This window comes from Podarcis bocagei, assembly GCF_964188305.1.
Source record: "Podarcis bocagei genome assembly, chromosome: W".
Taxonomy (NCBI): Eukaryota; Metazoa; Chordata; class Lepidosauria; order Squamata; family Lacertidae; genus Podarcis; species Podarcis bocagei.
The window spans coordinates 43,313,926-43,334,528 of NC_138131.1; the positions used below are offsets into that span (position 1 = coordinate 43,313,926).

The window sequence follows — 20,603 nt, forward strand, 5'->3', positions numbered from 1 at the left end:
GATATTGTCAAAGGCTTTCTCCGCGTCCACAAAAATCAGAACTGCTTTAGTGTTTATATTCACCTCTAGTAGTTCCAAAATGTCTATTATGTTCCTCACATTGTCTGATAAATGCCTTTTTGGGAGAAAGCCTGCTTGGTCCCTATGAATCTTCTCCATCAACACTCTTTTCAATCTTTTTGCCAAAATGTCTGCAAAAATTTTGTAATCCACATTAAGTAATGATATTGGGCGGTAGTTCTTAAGTTGAGTCTTTTCAGTCTCTGTCTTTGGTATGAGTGTAATATACGCTTCTTTCCACGATTCTGGCGCCCTTTTCCCCTCTAAAATCTCATTACAGACTTCCTTTAGCGGTTGCACCAACCACTCCTTCAAAGCTTTGTAGTATCTGGAAGTCAGTCCATCTGGTCCTGGAGATTTGCCCAATTGCATGTTCTGAATGGCACCCTCTATCTCTTGTTCTGTTATTCTCTGATTTAGATCCACCTTACTTTGATGAGAGATTTTTTGTAATCCATATTTTTTAAGGAATTCATCTATGTCCTCTTCATTCTGTGATCCTTGTGAATATAACTTTTTAAAATAACTCAGGAAACAATTTCTAATCTCGTTGGGTTTGGATATATTCTTTCCATCCACTTCTAGATTTGTAACTGTATTTAGTTTCTGTCTCTTCTTCAATTGCCAGGCGAGAAGTTTACCACATTTATCTGCCGATTCAAATGTCTTTTGTCTCATTTGCTTTATCTTCCACTCAATCTCTTGATTCATCAATTCCATATATTGTGTTTGATATAGCTTGATCTCTCTCAAAATCTCCTGGGACTTTGGTTTTGATCTTAATCTTTTCTCTCCTTCTTTTATCTTTTCCAAAATCTTTTCCTTCTTCTCATTTTGCTTTCTCTTTTTTATTGAATTTTGTTGAATCAAAAATCCTCGCATCACAGCTTTGCTTGCGTCCCAGATCACTCTTTTTTCTACATCGGCCTTTAAATTTATTTCAAAATAGTCCTTTAAGGTTTTTTGGGCCTTTCTGTGGATCTCCTCGTCTCGAAACAGGGTGTCATTCATCCTCCATCTGAATTGACCAGTTGTTGTAAGTTTCATCTCCATCTTCACGGCGTTATGGTCGGAGCAAGTCTTTGGGCAGATTTCTATTTTTTTAATCTTTGGAGCCATCCCACTAGTAATCCAAATTTGGTCGATTCTGGTCCAGGTCATCATTGCTTGAGAGAAAAAAGTTCCCTCTCTCTCTCGAGAGGGTTCCTTGTTCTCCAAATACCTATTAACTCCATATTTTCAGTCATTTCAAAGAAGGTCTTCGGAAGTCTCCCTTCCTTGGAGATTGTCAGTCTTTGTGCCTTGTCCATATTTGTAGAAACCACACCATTCATATCTCCCATAATTACTACGTTATAGTCCAAATAATCCATCAGAGTTTCATGCAACTTCTTGAAGAATTCCGCCTTCCCTTCATTTGGTGCATAGATTCCAACTATTAACAATTTTTCTCCTTGTACTTGTATTTCCACTGCCAGGTATCTTCCTTGTTCATCTTTAAACATCATTTTTGGGGCCAATTTCTCTTTTGCATAAATCACTACTCCTCTTTTCTTAACTTTGTCCGATGAGATGAATTCTTGTCCTAATCTTTTATTTATAAGTAGTTTTCTGTGTACCCTGGTCACATGGGTTTCTTGTAAACAGATCAAATCCAATTGTTCTCTTTTCAAAATATGAAAAACTTGGCGTCTTTTCGTGGGCATGTTCAGCCCATTACAATTCCAACTAAGGAATTGCAGGGCCATCTTGTTATTTGTCACTTACTCCTCCTACCGCTCCAAGTTGTTGCTCTTCCTCTGATGGTGGTGGTTTAAGCCCAAATGATAGATTCAGAATGTCCACTACTCTTTTTTGCTCTGAGATTGGGTCTACCGTTCCCTTCTGCAGATCCTCGTGGTTTCTCTCCAAGAATTTCTCTTTGTCTTGAATTGTTTTTATTTTCACCTTCTTTCCCTTGTAGTTAAAGGACAGTCCTTGTGGAAACTCCCACCTGAAGAGTATGTTGTTCTTTTTCAGCAGGTAGACCAGATCTTTATAGAAGGTTCTCACCTCCAAAATATATTTAGGGATGTCCTTAAAAATCTGTATATGAGAATTTCCAATTTCCAAGGCCTTTTGGTAATGTAGTTTCAGTATTTTGTCTCTTTCTTCCTTGGATCTGAAAGTAATCAGGCAATCCCTCGGAGTCTTTCTGTTTTGTCTCCTGCCCAGTCTAAATGCTGTTATTATCTTAAATTCTTCTTCCTCCAATTCTTCCTGCCAAAAGTCAGAAAACTCTTGTGTAAGGAACTCCACAAGGCTGTCTCCTTCACTTTCAGGAATTAGTCTTAATTTCAAATTTCTCTCCTTTCTCTGTAATTCCATCAAAGACAAGGCCGCATCATGTTCATACACTTTTTTAGAAAACGGTTCTAATTTTTCCTGTGTCTCCTCAGCAATCTTTCTGGCATCCTCTGCGATTTTACGTGTTGCCGAGTTTTCTTCAATCAGTTTATTTATAGATTCTGTGTTGGATATCACACTTTTCGTATTCAAATCCAGCCTTGCTGTTAATTCTGTTAGTTTTTGTGAATTTTCTGTACTCTGCTGTGTCAAAGCTTCCAGGGATTGATTTATCTTGAGTAACGCCTGTGTCATTGACTCCATGGAGACAGCCGTCACTTTTTCCTGCCCAGCTGCACCTGTCGGTGTTAAACTTGATATTGAGCCTCTTTTCTTCTGTTGCTGTTGCTGCTGTTTTGCTTTAGCTCTCGTAGTTATCTCCTCTGCTGGGCCACTCATGTCCCAAGGACGTTCTCACAGGAACAATTTCCAAATGGAAAATCCCACTGTCTTAATCTGTTATTCTGCAACTGTTACTTCTCAGCCCTCTAGAGGGGGCAAAACATAATGTCCAAGTGAAGGAAACAAAGAATATAGAACAAAGAAACCAGGAAACTTCAATATAAATGCTGCAACACTTTTTCTATGTAGTTTCTCTGTCAACACAGTCCAGTCTGGTATATTGTAGCAGCAAAACCCCAAAACTTTGTATCAGTTAAGTCCTCAACTATGTAGCCTTGTAACAAGTTTCTAAAATCTTTTCACTGTCCTGGTATCTTATTTTGACAGTCCGTCTCAGGGGATTGAGGCAGCGGAAAGTTTTTCTCTTTCAAAAATCATGCAGGTTAATGAGGTTACTTTCCCTCCCCTCTGCCCCTGCCTGCTAGAGAGGAGATTTATATCCAAATGCCAGGCTTAAATAGTCCTATTGTTATTTCCCTTCAGATGCAGCTCTTTGTTTTTCGTTGCTTCATCTGTCATGCAGTCGGGGGAAGGCAGACTTCCTTGATTTTAACCTCCCCCATTTCCGGCCAAATTTCCAATTTAAATTTAAAAGTTCCCGATAGTCATTCAATCCGAATTCAATTTGCAGGAAGGAATCGGCGCTCTCCGTCAATGGCGACGCGGCTTCACTCTGCGGGCTGGGTAGCGACTCTCAGCACCGCGCTCTCCTGATGCCGTTCCGGAGCCTTTAAAAAGGCAGTAAAGGGGGGCGCTTCTGGTGCCCACCGAGTCTCCTTGTTCACAGGCATCCGCGCCTGTGATTTTAGGGGTCCCCCACTTGCCGTAGCGGGTCAGACCCGAACTCGTGGAGCAGTCCTCCTCCGGAGCTCGGAAAGAGGACCGCCATTAACGCTGGCGCCGACCGGAAGTAAAGGCTTTCTGGGAAATGATCTATAATGAGTTAAAAAAGGTATTTAAGTATACCTTCCTTAAGAAACCAGAGGCCTTCCTTTTGGGCATTGTCGGCCAAGGGGTGTTAAAGAAAGATAGAACCTTTTTTATGTATGCAACAACAGCAGCAAGAATACTCATTGCAAAGCACTGGAAGACCCAAGATTTACCCACACTGGAAGAATGGCAGACGCAACTGATAGACTACATGGAACTGGCTGAAATGACTGGCAGAATCCGGGACCTGGGAGAAGAGACGGTGGAAGAGGATTGGAAAAAATTTAAAGACTATTTACAAAAACACTACAAACTGTATGAATGTTAGGAGAATGCACGATTGAAAGTAACACGGCAGTAGAAACTTTGTTGTAAAATATATGAGAATAAGTGAGGTTTAAGGAAATGATGAAATTTGAAGCAATATTATGTTTAAATCAAGCAGTTTAATTTACGATAAAGTTATTTAAAAGTTGGGACATAATATCCGAGATTTACAAAATAAGAATTGAAATAAGGTAATAAATTGCTGTCTATAACTATGTGACTGAGAACGCAGGGAAGGGAGATGCGGGGAAGTCCAAAGATTATGAAAATATGACTTCTGAACAACTGTGTTTTATATGTATTCTTCTTTTATTCTTTGTTTATTTCTTAACTTTGCTTTGACTTTTTCTGTCTGTATGGTGATGGTATTTTATATGTTTGGTGGTTTGTTCGTTATTTTAAAAATTGCAATAAATATTTTATTTTTTTTAAAAAAAGAATTCCTTAACGGACAACCTTCGCCTCGCCTCTCTGCGCGGAAGCCTTCTGCGCAGAGTGGGCGTGCCGAGTGGTGGTCCTCCACCCTCCTCACTGACTTCACTGGAAGAGTCTCGGAGCCTCACGTCCGAGCTGCTCTCTGCCTCTCCCTTCTTCCTGGTGTCACCTGGACTTCCTTCCCCAGATGACGTTCTCTCTCTTCCCTTACTTGTCCGCTCTCCTGCAGAGTCCAGGAGCCTCGCCTCTCCCCTCTGCTCCGATGTCAGTTCCCTGACAGTATGTCCACATTGTTTTTTGTTGGAGAACCATGTGACAAAATTCCAAGAAGTGCAAATTTCAAAAGAAAGCTGCGTTTCAGTGTGCCTCTTGTTTAAGGAAGGGTGAATTGGGTCAGTTTCATGTTAAGGGAACTGAATTTCCTCTCCATCCCTCTGTTCATATTGAGAAACATTCTCTTTTGCTTTGAGGTTCATTTTTTTATGCTTTCTGGACTTTTTGTTTCATTTTAACTGGGATGTGGTCATTGTTGCCCAGGCAGCCTGTGCAAACACCCCTCTCTGAGCTCCTGGGAATGGGGAAAGGTTAGAATACAAATGCTGCAAATAAAACGAAAAAATGGAACCAAAAAAATCAATGAATACTATATCATATGAAGGCAAAGGAATGGGGAACATGGTCTTAGCATGGGCATAGCAAGGACTTTTGTTAGCGGGGCAGAAATGACATGATTGGTCAGTTAAGTATTTCTATTGTTTTATTTGATAGGGAGCAGCTGCCCTCTGTCCCCGCCCCCCTTAGCTATGCCCATGGGTCTTATGAAACAAAATGTGGTATTTTGGGCTTGTGGCTCTCCCCCCCCCCCCGGGCTGGTAACTTGCAAGGAAGGAGGACTTGTATTAGCAGCACACAAAGAGAGAGAGAGAGAGAGAGAGAGAGAGAGAGAGAGAGAGAGAGAGAGAGAGAGAGAGAGAGGGAGGGAGGGAGGGAGGGAGGGAGAGGGAGAGTATTCTGCCAGAACCATGGTAATATGGAAATAAACAAGTCTGGTTCCACACTTGCATCAGCATCGCCTGGGCAACCTGGGAGCGAATTGCGACATGAGGCATTGTTTATGTTCCAAAAAGGAAGGGGTAGAGGAGGAATTGGAAAGCTGAGTAACATCCCCACTCCTTATTGAAATCTACATCCAGATTTCCATTCCATCCAGAGAAGCAGCATCAGCGGTATGGGTGACTGACACAACCAATTGCTACTTTGATTGGTAACTGAAATCCTAAGACCTTTGTTTGCTGTGTATTAGCATGATTAGGGTTAGGGAGCATAGCAATGCAAAGGCCAGTTGCCACCTCTCTTAGAAACTCCAGAGAATTAGAAAGACACAGAAGAAATTGTTTGTATTCTCCAAATGCTGCCCCACAGACCATGCCACTACAAGGAGATGACAAAAGGCATTGTTTTTGTGCCCTGTATTTAAGTTTTATTCCCCACCCCCTCCAAAGTGCTCAGGGTGAGGGATCAGGCCTGGTCTCATGCTCTGGAGGTGGTGCTCCCTTCATTCTGCTCCTCTGTCCTGAAGGGCTCTGGGATTAGGGTGGACACAGTTGTGGTTCTCCGGGGGGAAGGGTCAGACTTATGCTTGGAATGTCTGGAATCAGTATTTTGGTACCTGGAAAAGGGCAGGCGACAGCTTACTCATGCCAAAAATAAGCAGGATATAAATGTAAGAAAACAACTAGCTAAATAAATACTCCCCCTTCAATGCCATCTAGGTCTTCAGCTGGTGGGTCAGGACTTCCACCAATACTTCCACCATGCAAATATATGGTCAATGATGAAGAAATGGGTCCCCAAATGCATGTTACTGAAAAGGATGGAGATCCCTATCTAGCCTTTCGTCCATCATTGAATCACAGAACTGTAGAGTTGGGAAGGCCCATGAGTGTCATCTAGTCCAACCCCCTGCCATGCAAGAATCTTTTACCCAACATGGTGCTCGAACCCATGACCCTGAGATTAAGAGTCCCATGCTGCACCAACTGAGTTATCCTAGGTTCAACAAGTCTTGTGGCAGCAAATTCCACACATCAATGGTGAGTGTGCTTTGCTGCGAACAAATAAGAACGTAAGAACATAAGAATCTGTTGGATCTGGCCAAAGGGCATCTAGTTCAGCATTCTGTTCTCACAGTGACCAACCAGATGCCTGTGGGAAACCTGCAAGCAGGATCCAAGCACTCTCCTCCCATGTTTCCAGCAGCTGGTATTCAGAAGCAGGACGTAGTCATAGAATCATAGAATCATAGAGTTGGAAGAGACCACAAGGGCCATCGAGTCCAACCCCCTGCCAAGCAGGAAACACCATCAGAGCACTCCTGACATATGGTTGTCAAGCCTCTGCTTAAAGACCTCCAAAGAAGGAGACTCCACCACACTCCTTGGCAGCAAATTCCACTGTTGTCCTGACTAGTTGTCATTGATAGCTTTATCCTCCTCTGTGAATTTATCCAGTCCTCTTTAAAAGCCATCCATGTTGGTGGTCAGCACTGCCTCCTGTGGGAGGGAGTTCCATAGTTAAACTAAGCACTGTTTATTGGGGCTTTGCTTAATGCTATCAACACACATGAAACTATTTCCCCAACTCCTGCCTGCTGGTTCCCCTTGCATGTTTCTTTTGGTGTGTTTTCTACATGGCTATTTTGCTATTAAGCATTTCTATTGTTTTCCTTCTGCTGTTTGGGATCGTGGTACTGTTGCTTGAGCTGCTTGCAATTATATTTTATGGTTGCAATTTCATTCCATGTTGTTCATTTTAAATTGTTCTGAGCTGCCTTGGGGACCTTGTTGTTGAAAGGCAGGCTGGGGGGGGGCAGTAAAATCAGGGGTCGATAAGCTTTTTTTTTTAGTGCAAGGGCCATATTTGATAACCATCTGAGGGCCATGTACCAGTGTTGAATGGGGTTAGATACAAAAACTGGGTGGAGCAACAGGAGGGACTCTTTGTGCATTAGGCTATAATCCAGCTCCACATACCCTCCAAGTTTCTATACCTACCCCTGCCCCCATCTTCATTCAGGAAAGCAAGAGGCTTTGATCTCACATTCCAGCCAGGCAAAAGCACTTGAAGAGGGCACAAAGCAGGGGCAGGGAGGCTTGTGACCTGGAGAGAGTGCTAATGGTCAGAGAGAGAGAGGTCTGGTTGGTGGCATGTGGCTCCTGGGCTGAGCCTCCCATTCCTGGTTTAAATAAACAAAGGCACACAGACCTCTGGATTCACCCTCATTCCCTTAGCCCTTACAGTGCAGGGGCTGCAAAGGGGCTCTTCTCTGTCTGTTGTTGGACTAAAACTCCCATCATCCCATGGTGACTGGGGCTGATGGGAGTTGGAGTCCAACAAGTTCTTGGGATGTTGGCTACCCTGGCCTAGGTACATGCCGTTAAATCACATAAACAAGCAGCAATCTCCATTCTTTTAGCACTTATGGTCCTTATGTGGCCAAAACAGCACCATCTGTGCAAGACGGAGGGCTCAGCAAGCCTGGAGAAAACGGCAAGGTTTGAAGATAGGATAGGATAGGATAGGATAGGATAAGATCCCTCAGAGGAGAACACTCCCCCCTCCCCAAATAGCCCAATGTGAACTTAGCATACTTAGTGGAAATTGAATACTGTTTGGGGTGGGGTAGAACGGAGTAGCTGGAACCCTGAGCTGCAACACTCCATGGTGCAACATTTTATTGCAGGTTGGACTTGCATTCATTCATTTACTTTCATTCCCCAGAGCACTGGTGACACATACGACTCCCCACTGCAGTGGGCACACTCCAATGCCGACTTCCAGAGCCAAAGGTGCAGCTCAGCCTGTTAGTTGTCTTTCTGGTATCTCTAAGCATCCAGCCAGAGTGCCGGCCATCAAGAAGCAGTATGCGTCCATCAGTGCCAAGTATAAAGGTGAGCTGTGGGAATAGATGGGGCAAGAGAGAGAAGGAGATCAGGAATACAGAGGTACCTATATCTTTGCCAGTCTGGATGTGTTCAACAGCATTGTTGAAAGACCCTCTGGCATCTGGTTAGCCCCTGTGAGAACAGGATGCTGGACTCGGTGGCTGGCTGGCTTGATCCATCAGGGTTCAAAGAAATTTCAAAGAAATTTTATTGCGGCCGTAGGCCCATACAGATAAAAACAAGACATAAATAACAGTTTTTGCACGTGGGAAAAAACAGCCGCTAAAACACCACTATAACAATAAAATACTGTAGTATGGAATGGAAGGAAGGAATGACATGCTGCACCTTAATTAACTTGTAGTGCTCCTTGGCAGCGCTTTTGGGTAAGGACAGCGACCAGGAACCTAGCCACTTTCAGTGTCGTATGGATGTCCTTATCCTGCAAGATTTGGGCAAGGTGGAATTTTGGTGGGGTACCCTCTAGCTTCTGTATGATTAATCCCAACAAATTTGCCCGTGGCACATTGAACAAGGGGCAAGTGAACATAATGTGCTGAAGCGACTCCGGCGTCTCCTTATCACATTCGCACATGGCGGAGGCTTGGCCCTTTGAGAATCTATGTCTCAGGACATTAGAGGGGAAAACGTTAAACCTCGCCTTGGTGAAGGCCAGCCTATGGGCAACAGACGAAAGGGAGGAGAGGTATGATGGAACGCAGTAAGTTAAAGTGATACCAATGTTCTGGGGCGAACAAACACCTCCCCCCAGCGTATAATTTCGCTGTAAATCGATGTCGTCCAGTCTTTGGCGGATCAGTCTTTGAGCATTGATTTGATCTAGTTTTAGGGAATCTAGGGGAGAGATTCCATAACTCAGGAGTTTGGCATGAATTCTACTAGTCCAAAGGCTGGAGAATTCATCTCGCCATAGGCATTGGACAAGGTAATGGTCTGGTAATCTGTGCCACAATGATAACCAATAATTGAAGACTTGCTTCCACAGGCAAGTTTCTAAGGATGCGATCTTCAATTCTAATCGGATGGCTGCGTTGCTTACGCACAGGGGGAGCATTAGGAGCCGATGTAGGAATTGGTTTTGCAAAGTCTCAAGAGGAGCAAGATCTGTCATCACGGCCCAGAGCGGGGCAGAATAAGCAAGCACGGGAACCACTTTTGCCTTGAACACCTTTAGGGCCGAGGGAACATGCAAAGCTCCATCCGAAAAGAAAAATCGGAGGAGCGCATATGACAGAGTTTTGGCCTTGTTGAGTAGGTGTTGAATTTGTGCTTTCTACCCCAAATTGTGTTGAAAAATAACTCCTAGGTATTGAAATTTTAGGACTTGCTCTATTTTTGCTCCACCAAGCTTCCATTTGTATAATCTCCGACTTCTGGCGAAAATAAGAATCTTAGATTTAGCATGGTTGATGGTTAATTGGTTGAGTTGACAGTACGTGGCAAAGATCTTCAGAGCTCTGGTTAGTCCAACACGTGTATAAGATAGAATTACCGCGTCGTCCGCGTATAAAAGGAGTGGACAGCGGTAATCCGCTAGTCTAGGCGCGTGTGTACTTGGAGATGAGTTGACTAGGGGTGCTCGCATGTCGCTGATGAATAGGTTGAATAGGCAGGGAGCTAATATACATCCTTGGCGCACTCCCTTGTTTATTGGAATCGAATTTGTGAGGTCGCCCGCAGGAGTAAGTCTCACTCTGGCAAGGGTACCTTCGTGGAGCTGGTTTATAAGCCATAAGAGTCTTCTATCAATGCCCTGTTTTGCAAGTTTCTCCCAAAGAATATTTCTAGGAACACTGTCAAAGGCTGCCTTTAGATCTAAGAAGGCAGCACAAAGGTAGCCCCGGGGGGGGGGGGACGAGTACTTCCGTGCCAGATGGTAAAGAACTATCGCATGATCAGTTGTTGAACGTTTAATTCTGAACCCTGCTTGTTCGTGACCAATCTGATTAGTCTCGTCTGCCCATCGCAATAGTTTAGTCAGCAAAAAGCTGGCATAAATTTTCCCTATGATCGAAAGGAGGCTGATGTTACGGTAGTTTTCCGGCTCCATTGGAGAACCTTTTTTATGAATTGGTACTATAATGGCCTCCTTCCATATTTTGGGGATGAGACCAGAAGCGTTGATTGCGTCGAAGGTTTTGGCCAAGATGTCAGCCCACCATTTTGGGTGTAGTTTGATGGCTTCAGCAGGGATCAGGTCGGGCCCTGGGGCTTTGCCCGGTTTCAGCTGGGCTATTAGCTTGGCTATTTCGTCCGGATCGGTGGGAGGCCAAATAGGTAGGTGGGAAAACAGATGCATCAGATGGTCGGAGGGAGCATCTGCCTGTGAGAAACATTTCTTCAGGAACAATTCCCATGTCGGTGCTGGGATGACTGCCCTTGGGAATTTCCTCGCCCTTCTGTTAATCAAAGACCAGAATTCCCTGGATCTATGTGGTTTTGAAGCAGTAATCAAGGCGTGCCAGCGATTGTGTTGCCACTCGCGTTTGGCAGTTTTCTGCGTGCGTTTGTAAACTTGCTTGGCTTGTGCATAACTAGCTGGCAGAGTAGATGCATCGGAGGTCTTGTACACATTATATATAGCACGGAGGCGCTGTCTTGCTTGTTTACACTGAGAATTATACCAGGGGGCACCGTAAGTATACTCGTTTCGATTTAATATTTTGGGTGGTAGCCTGAAGAAGGACGTAAGATCAGTCGTATGGTGGTGGAAGCGTTTCAACACTATGCTATACTCGTCTGAGGCAGAGTCTATGTTGGAATGGGGCCCGAGGATTTCTTTTTGAAAGAATTCCTGATACCTTTGAGCCTGGGTCTCCGACCATTTGATTCCTCTTACTTGGAGAGATTCGTTGGTTACCATCTGGGTCGCATGTCTATGGGCCTCTGACTGACAGTTCAGGGAGAGCTTGGCTACAAGGGGAAGATGGTCACTAGATTGTACATTCTCGATCTTAAAGGTGGAGATACACTTAAGTATATCACTGGAAACCAGCAGGTAATCGAGAATGCTGTTTGATTTAACGCTCAGATGAGTGAAATCCCCTGGAATATCAGGGAGGCATGTTCCATTTAGGGGGACCAGATTTAAACGGATGGCCATTTGATAGAGGAGTACTCCAGCCTCGTTAACTCGTTGGTCTTTAGAAGTTCTCCTCATGATATGTTCCAGCTCATAATTATCAAGGTTTGGGGTAACCCACCATTTGGCTTTGGTTAGCGAGTCCCAATTTGCTGCTGTGCGGGCATTAAAATCGCCACCTATTATGGCCGGGGTGTTAGGAAACTTAACATAGCATGAGAGCAAATGCTCTTCTAGCGAGCCCCATTTAGAGCCCAGTTCGGAGGAAGAGCCCCCAGGTGGCAAGTAAGCATTTGTAACTAGAAGTGAGATCTTTTCCCCCGCAATCAGTCCAGTAAGGGCGTAAGGAGGCAAGGCCTGTACTAGAGTAAGTTTAGAATGTAGGTTGAGGGAGATGCCTATTATTAGGCCCCCTTTAGGGCGGCCTCCTTTCAGGGAGGGGCAGGCAGGGAGTTCTAGAAGCTCAAAGCCATTTAGGGAAATTTTCTCTACTTCCCACGATTCTTGGAGCAAGATGATATGAAACAGGTTAATATACTCCAGGAATTCTGGGTCAAGTTTTTTCCCCCTCCAGCCCGCAATGTTCCAGCTGAGGACTGATAGGGGGGAGTTCCTGTTGTGCCCAATTCGCTGTCATTTCAGGGAGAGATGTGAGTCCTTTGGAGGCAGGGCAGACCCCGCAAAAAAGTCAGTTATTTTACTTTGCACGGCAGGCACCTGCTGAAGGTACCTAGTCTTGAAGTTGGTAGTGAAGTATTCTGACTGAGGCGACAAAACGGGTCTCCCGCTGGGTAACCCAAGGGTGGACACTTCAGTGGGAAACTCCACAGGATTTGCTGAGACTGCCCCACCGCGAGGGCTGAAGGTCGCCAATGAAACCATTTGATTTATATGTCCGGCCGGGTCTTCAATCAAATCCGGGCCATTTTTTGATGTAGGTGGAGCACTCCCATGACCTGATGCTGGTGAAGGTACAGGGGATGCTTGGCGTACTGGTACCGTTTGTATGTCGGGTCTATGCCGCTCAGGGGAATAAGAGGACTCCAGTTCCGGCATTGATGGATTAGATGGTAAGGAATTGTTTTGGTGGAAGGAACTCTGAGATACACTCCTCAGCGGGGGACTCTTGGAGGGCGAGTCAAAATTTATCAAGAGTTGAGGTGAGAGGCCAACTTGTGGGGCAAGACCTGGGTCTGCCAGGCGTCGGTGGGTTTTGCCCACAAATGGGGGAGACATGGGTTTAGGAGCAGGACTAAGGTGAGGAAGACTTCCTGCTTCCTTAAAACACGACTCCGAAAAGCTGGCAGGGTAGTCCTGAAAAGTGGGCAGAACTTTTCCGTTCTTCTGGACATGTATGAGCTGATGATTAAGTACTTCTAGTCTATCAATTATTTCTTGTTATTCTCTCGTTGGAAGGTCGCCAAAGGTGGCTAAAAGCTCTCTTTCCTCCGGCGGGGTCAGAGAATTACTTGCGCCAGTGGGTTTCTTTAGAGCTCGTGGGGGCGTAGGGTAAATCCAGTTTCGGTGCGGGTGGATATCCTCCGGGAGAGGAGGCTCGATGTCCTGAGGTACTCCCGACCTCTCCGACAGAGTCCGCTCCGTGCCGTGACCGGCAAGTAGAAGGGGGTGGATCATGCTATCCATAAAAACTCTTGTTGGGATGATATCATACCTAGCCAAGAGTGATTTCTGCCTGATGATAGCTGAAGGGATCCTTGGAGAGTAAAACGCAAGCATCACTTTCTGTTGCCTGAGGTGCTGGTTCAAGGGTAATACTGCAATGAGATCACATTGTGAGATTTCTATGTTTAGGAGATTGCTTAGATGCTTTTTAACCCCACTCAGAGTAAGCCACCTTGGTGACCCTGCCCCGATGTTTAGGCAGATTTTCTTAGGTTGTAGGGACAACGCTTGGTGTTTCAGTGCAGGATTTGGTTTATATTTAGGGATCACACTTCTTTTTTTGGTTGAAGGTATGGACCTCTGGCACTTCAATTCCCCTGTGTCTACAGTTGGTTTAAACTTTGACCAGGAGTTATCAATTTTCTGTTCGAGGTTACATAGCTGGGAGGATAGCACATCAATCTTCTTGAATATGCAATTAAGGGTTCTGACCACAAGATGGAGATGTTCATGTTGTTCTTGTCTTGCGCAGTCCTCAGCTCCGGCGTCCTGCACCACCCTCAGTGGGACACACCCTCTTCCTCCAAGCTTGCCGTCCGCAGATTTAATCTGAGGTAAAAATAATTCCTCTGGTGTTGACATTGTTTCTGGAGACGTTAGAGGGTAGAAACGGTTCTGAGTTTTCACCCTATAGCAGAATTCAATGGGGTCACTCCGTTTGCCAGGCACGGGGGGGTCGGTTTTTAATTGTTTGGCTCTTGGGGAGGGCAGAGCCTCGTCACAATCCCTTAGGCGTTTGCCTTGGCCCATCGTTATAAGTCTTTTAAAATAGCGGTGCTTAAAAGGTAGTAAAAAGTGGTAGAAAGGTAGTAAAAAGTGGTAGAAATAAAAACAACAACTGAATGTGAGCTGGCGGAGAGCCAGTAAGTCGAAGGCTGCTTCCAAGGCTGCCGGAGAATACAATTATCTGCTCATTAAAGCTGATTTACGATGCAGGCTTTACAGTTATCAACAATGTGAACTCCTGGCATGGGCTCCAACACCCTGATACAATCTTCAGCAAAAACTTGCAAGGCTGGGAGCCACAACACAGATTTTAAAGAGGATTCGAGATGAACTCCGGCAAATGCGTCTTACCTCATTGCCATCTTGACGCCGCCTCCCATCAGGGTTCCTTTTTTGTTCTTGTGGAAACCAAAGAAGGAAACTGATCTACATTTCTCAGTCACCATCAGAACTTTCTTCCAAGAGTACTGCTAGCATGCGAGACAGTGCATATTTCCTTGTTAATAAATAATAATATATAATAAATTTTATTTATATCCCGCCCTCCCCAGCCGAAGCTGGGCTCAGGGCAGCTAACAACAATAAAATAATACAACATTCTAAAATCATTTCATTATAAAATTTATTCAAATCAAATTGATGGCAACCATTGGGCTAGAGTTCTGTGAAGATTGCCAAAGGAGGGAGTCAGGCTAATAATATTTTTTTTCTTTTGTTTTCCTTTTCCTGTGGCTGGTATGTCACCACTGCTGTTGTCCTACCAGGGTAACGCTTGTTTAAAGGGGATGAAGGAAGGGGGTTGGGAAAGTACAGGCAGAGCATAGGTGGTTGAGTAAAATGGGAAATCTTCTCTGGCTTGAATTATAGTCCGAGCCACAGAAGAATTCAGGTGCCTTGTAATGCTCACTTCCTATTGCAATGCAAATATCCTGGCCCAAGGCTAGCGAGATTTTACCAGAGGGAGAAGAAAAGTATGTTGTGGGACTTCCATCAGCCCCAGCCAGTCTGGTTCAGTGGTCAGAGATGATGGGAGTTGCAGTGCAGCAACACCTGGAGATCAAACACATCCATTCTTAAGGAAATTAGCCCTGAGTGCTCACTGGAAGGACAGATTGTGAAGCTGAGGCTCCAATACTTTGGCCACCTCATGAGAAGACTCCCTGGAAAAGACCCTGATGTTGGGAAAGATGGAGGGCACAAGGAGAAGGGGACGACGGAGGATGAGATGGTTGGACAGTGTTCTCGAAGCTACAAACATGAGTCTGATCAAACTGCGGGAGGCAGTGGAAGACAGGAGTGCCCAGCATGCTCTGGTCCATGGGGTCACGAAGAGTCGGACACGACTAAACTACTAAACAACAACAACAACACCTAGAGAGCTGTAGCTCCAAAACCCAATATATTATTCAATATATTATTCAACACAATATATTATTCCATTTTGCCCTTTTACCCAGTGTGGCAGCTCATAATCTGCAAATGCTAATGGTTCCGGGTTGTCTTCCCATTATTTTATTCCTCCCCCCCTTGTGGTTCTCTTGCAGGGCCAGGACCTGGGAAGTATGGTAGGTAGCCTCTCACTGGCATTAAGGACCATGACTTCACCAAGTATGCTGAGCCAGCCTACACAATGCGTGTGAAATCCAGTGAAAGATGTAAGATGCTGACAAGTTAGGTTCTGTGTTATTTGGGTTTTCCCAACAGCATTAACTGACCCACAGGGTGAAGCTGGCTAAACAACTGTTAAATTTGCTGGCAAAACATTTGAACAGAGATTGACAACCTGTGTTTTTGGGACTCTCTAATTATCGGGGCCACAGTTGATGGGACCTGGGTGATCCATGATCAAGAGCTGGGTGGCTTTCCAAAGTTTCCATTCCAACTGGATCAATGGCACTGCATGTAGGGGGCTAATGTAGTTGTTTCTTGACTACAACTCCCATCAGCCCCAGTCAGCATGGTCAAGAATGATAGGAGTTGTAGTCCAGCAAGGGCTGGAGGGTCTTATACTGCTGATTATTATGGTTGCACAAAAATCAGGGTTCTCAGTTGTACAGCTGTGGACCTTAGTGGGAAGAGGATGATCTACACTTAAGCCATGTTGAAGGATAACAGGAATGGAGGTGCAGGGGGGCGGAGCTTAACATATTCACTGCTATCTAGCTAGTGGGTGCCTTTAATTGATATCGGATAGGAAGTCAGTCATTGCAACCAAGCTAAATAGCTCAGAATCCACACCATGCCTCATGCAGACAATTCTTCTTTCCTTTGCAAGTGATCTCGATCACGGAGAGTCCTGGGCCCTGCTACTATGTGGACCCAAGCATTTCCCGTCTAGGGATATGGAGACCAGTTTCATTCCGCATGGTGCAAGAGAGAAAGCGGGCATGTAAGTTGAAAGATGAGAGATACTATGATGGTCAAGATGGGGCTGGAGTGGCATCTGTGCAATTTTGTGATGAAAATGTTTCTTTCTCACCTTGTGCAAAGAAGGCTTGTTGGTCAATCCCTGAACATGAAAGAGAGGGAATGAAAAAGAATGAGTGTGAGTGAATGAGCAGGTGTGTTATGCATGAAAATGGATGTGTGGGAGCATTATGTGTGGAGCTGTGGTCTTAAACCACTGAGTCTCTTGGGCTTGCTGAGCAGAAGGTTGGTGGTTCGAATCCCTGAGACAGGGTGAGCTCCTGTTGCTCTGTTCCAGCTTCTGCCAATCTCGCAGCTTGAAAGCATACCTGTGCAAGTGGATAAATAGGTACTGCTCCAGGGGGGAGGTAAACGGCGTTTCCATGCACTCTGGCTTCTATCACAGTGTCCCGGTGCACCAGAATGCTGGCCACATGACCCAGAAAGCTGTCTGCTCCTTCAGCCTGAAGTGAGATGAGCGCCACACCGCATAGACGCCTTTGACTATGTATGTAAGGTCCTTTACCTTACATTTACCTTTTACCTGCATGCATGTGGATTTGTGTATGAATGACAGAGAGCAGGGGTAGACTTTGGTAATACGGTTTTCTAAGTGAGGACAAAATTTGGCACTTCCCCCAATATATTTTATTTCCACAGTAATTCCTTTTGGTACAGTTGCTTTTTAATGGGGTTTCTCAGTAGGTACCCACATGAATATAAGTATTAATTATTACTATTATTATTACTATTATTATTGCTACTACCAATATTATTATTACTATTATTATTATTTTATGCCCCCTTGGCTCAGCACCCTGAGCAGGGGAACAGCCTGCACTGCCCTAGATCTGGCACTACAGAGAGAAGCATATGAAAAAGAGACAGGTGGCCTCACCCTCTTTTTTTATCAGCCACACTCACTGTTTGTCCCAGCCCCACTGGTTTGCAGGCCCTGGAAGGTTGACTGCATGGGAGTGTTGTCCATAGGCTGTAAAAGTTTATTCACTCTTTGATAAAAAAAATATTTCTGAGTAGGGGGTTTTCAAGAACCAGACAGGAAAACCAGCTATGTACAGAGACCTTACCTAAGTGGGCTGTTTGATGTGGGAGATTGTCTGGGGTGATATCAAAGTGTAGTTTAAAAGTGTCTGTGACGCCCATCCATCCCTCCATTCATTCCATGTGTGTGTGTGATCCCTATTGCTTTCCAGCTATTGGCCTTGACCGAGTGGGGCTGCTCTGGATAAAGGGGCATTCAAGGAACTGGGGGAAATATAGTTTTCCTGATTGGTGTTCCACCAAGTCAACTGGGTTGAAAAACACTTTTTACCATTAGGGTGTCTAAGTGTCCTACTTTACAGAGGGCAGTCCTCTAGGCAAAGGGTTCTTCCATGTGCTATATATATCAATAGTAACACCTTGAACCTGGCCTGGTAGCAAATCAGCAGCCAGTGCAGATCTTTGAGCACAGGTGTTATATGCTGACAAGGTCTCACTCCTGCCAGCAATCATCTTGCAGCATTCTGGTCAATCACGCTGGAAGTCTCATCTTCCTGATGCCAAGGGACCATAAGATGTTGAGCATGTGGCTGATGAACGGACAGAAAGGAGAGCCACCAAAAACAGCATAAGGGAAAACAAGAGGGTCATGTTGCTTTAGAGTCATAATCTAGGAAGTAGTCTGGAGGGTACCTATGGAATTAACAGTAAATGACAGTGAATTGCAAGGGAAGATGTCATGGAAGAGATTAATAGCAGTGCACTCTTAACTCCACAGGTGATGAACTTAGTTGGAAAGGCTGCTAGAAGAGGAGATTGGAGGACAATGCCATGATTTTTAAAAGTGGGGGGGATTTTCAGTCAAGGCAAGGAGGATAGTGCCTCTTCCTCCAACATCCTCAAAATCACAACAGTTTACAAATGATTCAGCTTAAGAACAAATAGAATTCTCAAATTTAGAGAGAGAAAGAGAGAGAGAATATGCAAGGCTTGTCATCTACAAGGAGGAGCAGAGTATTGTAGCAAATACATGGGGAATGCTTTTCCCTTTCGTTTGAGAAACATCAATGGAAGCTTGGGATCTACTAATAGATCAATAAGTGGGTTTTTTTTACTCCTAACATTAGCAAGTAAAACAGCAACTTAAAAAACAAACAAACCCTGCATGGCAGATTGCTCCTTCTCTTTAAGCCTCAATGTTTCTCACCTGTCAGATTTTACATCCATCATTCCTGCCTCCTCCTGTGCTCCTGTAGGATATGATGTATCTGTTACGATATAGAAGCAATGCGGCCGCGAGCTGGTAGCTTGAAAGCAAAACATAATGGGAATGTTGGGACTGTTCCGTGGGAAACAGAGGGACAGTCAATTAACAGTGCAGAGAGCACCGGAATTAGCTGAGAGCGTAATATGAGCTGTACAGGAAGTACAGGTGGAGTTTGTCTCTCGGCTGTTGGAGTTTGAAGAGAGCAGTCGTGTTTTTCTGTAACGCTGCAAAGACAGAAATAAAGGCATGTAAATATGTTTCTGTCTATCTCTTTCCCCTGCCTGGGGGGGGGCAGGAAAGAGGGGGGGTGTTCTTCTCACGCTGAGAAGGATCGCCTATCACGACCTAGCCTGTATCCTGCTGGGGAATGCAGACAGGGAGGTCATCAGGAGATCAAGCCGGGTGCCTAGAGAGTTGCCAGTTTCTCCTAATAAAGGCTTGATTCCCAACATCTGGTAGCAGAGGATGGTTTTGATCCATGAAAGCAACAAGAGAGGTTGATGGAGCGTACTTCATCCTCTGCAAGGAGATAAGGAAGATATGGTAGCGTGCGGATGGAAGCACCGGAGGAGGTGTTTTTGCTGAGCAACGGAACCCCTAAGGTATGCTAATTTTATGGCTGTGAGAGTGAACGCGAATTGAGACATTCTTCGGTTCACTGAGTGTCTGCTTTTGGATGAAACCAGCACTGAAAGAGAGCCACATATTTCGCATACCTGAGTCTTGATAAGCCTGGAATGTCCAGTTGCTAAGCAACGAAACGTCAGTAAAGTGGAAAGTTACCGGCCAACAACGGAAGAGGGGCTGGGACTGTGAGAGGCTGGTAAACAGCGTTTGTTTTGTCTAATATCTCACTGCTCTTGAAAGGACTTTCAAAACAGCCTGTGTTTAACTGCCAAGTGAGGCAGTAAACAGCCAATAGACTCTTGGAATTTTACAGGCTCGAGAGTGAGAGCTGAGGCTTGGATTCAAAATGGATGCCAAGAAGGGAGGAGGCTTACCTTACCCACCTCCACTGACTAATGACAATTATTCCTCATGGTCTGTAAAGATGAAAGCCCTGCTTCAGAATCAGAGGATTTTTGGGGTGATTGAAAACCCCATCCCTGCTGCACCAACGCCAGGTTGGAATTCACAGAATGTGAGAGCCAGGACGGCCATAATTCTGTGTATCTCAGATGATCAACTCGTGCATATTCAGAATTTGCAATGCGCGCGTGAGATTTGGCAAACGCTGCTGTCAGGGGTTCAGGAGCAGAGGCACAGGAAAGGGAGGGAACAGAGAGCGAGGGGGAAGAATCCGGAGGTAATATGAGCGATGACAGCGGCCCGAGATCTCTGAGTCTTTCCAGTGAATCGGAAGATTCACAGAAAGGGGCGCTAGTGGTCAGAGCAAGGGGGGCGCCTAGGGGGACACCCCAGGTAGAAGGGACCAGAGGGGACTCAGAGAGCAGCAGTTGGAAATCGGGACCAGCTTCCCCACCAGAGCGCAGTAGGGGGGGAGGGGTCCCAGGTATCGGGATCTGGCGGCTCGCCGCAAGCGGGAGGGCAGGAGTTAGGATTGGCCACACCTCCATCGGGGAGCGAGGAAACGGTCAAGAGGAAGGTTGAAGGCTGCGCGCGCGCGCCAAGTTCAAATGCACAGGAAGGCGGCACAGTAAGCAGCCCGGATAGGGAGCCAGGTCCTAAAGCCCGCCGCAAGGAGGGAGAAGAGTCGGGGGGGTCAGCGTCAGAAGAGTCCAGGAAGGAAGAGACCACGGGGGGTAGAGGGACCCAGAGGAGAAAGGAAAGACGGAAGAGGTGGAGTAAGGCTAGAGTATTAAGTTGGTGTACAGGAGGCGGAGACTCAGACGGAGCTTCGCCGGTCTAGCTTCTAAGACGTAGAGCTGCGCGCTGCGGCTTGAAAATGGAAACTGTAGCTCAATAAAGAAGT

General features: G+C 45.4%; 1 pseudogene across 1 annotated transcript in view; it reads left to right on the forward strand.

Moving 5' to 3' along the window:
• The window catches only part of LOC308578087 (protein CIMAP1C-like), a 76,762-nt pseudogene that overhangs the window by 39,410 nt on the left and 16,749 nt on the right, over positions 1-20,603 (forward strand). Inside the window, exons 2-4 of the transcript in view lie at positions 8,429-8,489; positions 15,540-15,650; positions 16,271-16,384. The product of the transcript in view is annotated as a protein CIMAP1C-like (transcript). The remainder of the gene's footprint in view (positions 1-8,428; positions 8,490-15,539; positions 15,651-16,270; positions 16,385-20,603) is intronic.